Below are 3657 nucleotides of genomic sequence, written 5' to 3'. Positions count from 1 at the left end.
CCACTTCGGCCATGTTCGGAGAGATTTCCGTAAAATAATATATATCGATTTATCAGTTCACGCTGCTTCAAAACATGCCGGAATTTTTGAGAGATAGTTTCACGCACGGGGTGGGGTCGGGTATAGTATAGTATATTTATAAAGAATGGGAGGGAGCGGCGAATAACAAGCTGAGTATAGCAAATTACAAATAGCCAAGAATGCCAAATGGGTTGTGAACGACTACGCAGGTTGTACTAATGTGCGCATGCGCGAACGTGTCATGATTCGATGTTTACGGGAGAACTCTATCCTTGAATCACTATGGTAACGGCAGCGTTGCAACGGCCCCGGCAGTTAGATGCGAGTATGATTATGACTATAGGCACTTAGGATATGACTACTAGGCACTAAAAAAAAACCCTAGCCTAACCCTAAGCCTAACCTAAACCTAACCTAAACCCTAACCCTAAAAAAAAAAAAAAAAAAAATTAATTTAATTAAACGTGCCTAGTAGTCATTCATATCGTCATCGTAACTGACGGTTAGCGTTTACACCAGCGATGACACAGACTATATCTGTTCTGTCTGTCTGTCGATATATACGCATCCACCCACCTACCCATTCCAAAACTGAAGAAAGAAACACCAAACCAGGACCACATCACTCACCCATCCACCCATGACATACTATCTGCTCTGTCTATATCCACCCATGCATCCAGCCATCCATCATCCATCCATCCATCCATCTGTGTACGTTGTATGGTGACTATGGTCAGTATCTGCCATTCATTGCCTTCTATGCGAGGGATGTTTCGTTGGTGCATACCACGCAGCTTCTGGTTGACTGTTAACGAATCGATATTGTTATCGTGCGCACTCTGAATCGGATTGTCTCTTGCGTTTCTCGCGATAGAAATAACTTACTAGGGAATCTATATTATTATCTATGACGCTTTGCAGGATCTTGACGTTCTGAGCTAGTGCATTCTTGCAAAAGTGGATGCCATGTTGTATCCAAGAATGTAGTTGTAGGTGAGTGCGTAGCGTGCATCACACGCGTAGTTATGTGCGTGTTTTCGCGTACGTTATGTGGGCGTGTTTCGCGTGTGCGTCGCGGGGGCGGCTCTTAGTAGCGTGAGCAGTAAAGCCTGAGTCATCGTTACATGGCATGTACATAGGTACATGTATCTGCATGTACCCATTGTATGCTGCATGTTCAATGTATTGCTGCATTACGATGTACATGATAAATCCATCGTTACATGTCTGGTCAATAGACATGCTCATCTGCGTAAATACTAAACACGACGAGGGGTAGGTAGCTCAAGAGTATATTATGTGCGTTTATCAATCGCGGATCGTTTTGTCGTTCAGGCGCGTCATAGATGGCGCTCTCAAGATTAAACGAGAGATTATTTCATAATATTTTCTGCCCTACGTACAAACAACGAGTGTTTTATAATCATTAAAGTGTAAACTATTATATATATATTACATTAAAGACTAAATATGTCTTCCCGTTCACGTTTGTATGATCCTGATTTAATGAAATAAGGTAGAGGTTTACCCGTCAAGTGCTGCTTTGTCAAACACGATTTTACTAGCTTCGATGACAACGTGTCTCCTAGTCCTAGCTAACTTAGCAGAAACTTATACCTCTTAGCTAATGCCCGGCGCACACGGTGAAGATTATCGCGCTCAGCAGGAATCTCGACACCTCCGCACACGGTGAATTCGCGCCTCAGCAGGAATCTCACACCCGCACACGGAATGAGATTTCGTGCTGAGCAGGATCTCACACACCCCGCACAGGTGAGATTAGCGTGCTAGCAGGAATCTCACACCTCCCGCAACCGGTGGAGATTCGTCCTGACAGAATCTCACACCTCCGACACCGTGAGATTCGCGCTCGAGCAGGAATTCACACCCCCGCATCACGGTGAGATTCTCTGAGAGGAATCTCACAACCCGACACGCGTGAGATTCGCGCTCAGCAGGAATCTCACACCCGCAACACGTGAGATTCGTGCTCAGCAGGATCTCACAACCCGCCGCACAGCGCGGTGAGATTGGTGCTCAGCAGGAATGCTCAGCACCCGCACGACGGTGAGATTCGCGCTCAGCAGGAATCTCACACCCCCGCACACGGTGAGATTCGTGCTGAGCAGGAATCTCACACCCCCGCACACGGTGAGATTCGTGCTGAGCACGGATCTCACGAGCAGATGCCACTGTAGGTCATGTGACTGATCAAAATGGCGGAACCAATCAAAATGCGCAACCACCGAGTCAGAACCGATCCAAATGCGCCACCACCGAGTCAGATCCAATCAAAATGCACCGCCACTGAGTGAGTGTGAGCAGGAGTCTCACATATACCCCGCACATGCAGAGTTTTCAGCCTTGCGAGTCCAAAATTATCAAACACGACAGATGTTTTATTCACCTCCTCGCGAGACCGAACTCACATAAATAGAAACTCACGCTCCGTGCTCAGCACGAATCTCACCGTGTGCACCAGGTATACTAATTATAACTAATCATCTCCAAGAATCGGCTGTATATACTTAATCTTGGAGGTTATTACATTTATTATTGACTATATAGCTACATCTATCCCTGGCCGGTTTCCCTCCTTTGGCATAACAAATAACCGCGTATATTGATTTTTCCTCAATGTCGAATTGATTATACTGAAGACATAGAGAGAGACGTACTCTACAGGAAGACAGAAAAAATCTTGAATACAAGGCATTTGTTTAATGAAACGATGATCTTACAAGTTTACATCACTACTGTTTATTTCGAGCGAGCCACTTCTCGCTCTGTTTTTGTTCGCTTGTTTTTGTTTGATCGTTCCGTTTGTTTGTTTATGTTACGTCACATTCCAAACAGCAACGTGAACTTCGCCATAACGCAGGACGTGCGACGTAACGGACAACGTTGTGACGTCATCGTCACACTGATTATACAAAATTGACTATGCATCTTTTACACGATTGCTCCCACGCTTTACGTCACGTGACGGCAAAAACAAGCGAGCAGCACCCCTGTGAGATTGGCGAGCTTAGAAAATATATCCTTTGTATAGAAAGTGACCCCATAAAGCGACATTTCTATAGAATGGGGCTCTGTTGAGAAACCTTCAGACAGAATTGCAATTTACAAACGGATTCTATCAAGGCACCTTTCTATAAAAGAGGCATGCTATAAAGAAATACTTACATAGAATGACAATCTAAGAAATACATAGAATAGGAAACTATACAGGGATTCTATCAAATCATCTCTCTATAAAGAGGCACTCTATAGAGAAATACTTGGATAGAATAGGAAACTATAAATGGATAATATAGGAGCTAACCTCTCTATAAAAAGCTACTCGATAGCAAAATTCTTAAATAGAATGAGAAACTACAATGGAAATTGTATCAAGACTCCTATCTAAGCCCAGCTGCATTCGAGCTGCACTCGCAAAAAACACAAAGACGTTTGCCGCTCACAATACAAAAATAGACTAAGGATTAGCGAAAACCGATCGCCGCTCTTTCGGCAGTCGTGTTTGCGGGGTTATTGAACACACGTGTTCGCGCGAGTAGTGCATACACAAGACGTGTTATATGAATACATGTCGTCAGTCAATAGAAACCCTAACATAACATCTCATACGTA

General features: G+C 44.1%; 1 protein-coding gene across 1 annotated transcript in view; it reads right to left on the bottom strand.

Annotated features, from left to right (window-relative positions):
- The window catches only part of LOC106815895 (cyclin-J-like), a 21520-nt gene that overhangs the window by 760 nt on the left and 17103 nt on the right, over positions 1–3657 (bottom strand). The gene's annotated exons all lie outside the window — the stretch shown is intronic.

Source organism: Priapulus caudatus, unplaced genomic scaffold, assembly GCF_000485595.1.
Source record: "Priapulus caudatus unplaced genomic scaffold, Priapulus_caudatus-5.0.1 Scaffold1229, whole genome shotgun sequence".
Classification (NCBI taxonomy): domain Eukaryota; kingdom Metazoa; phylum Priapulida; class Priapulimorpha; order Priapulimorphida; family Priapulidae; genus Priapulus; species Priapulus caudatus.
Note: the sequence above shows the minus strand (reverse complement) of the source record. Positions and strands in the feature narration are given on the sequence as shown.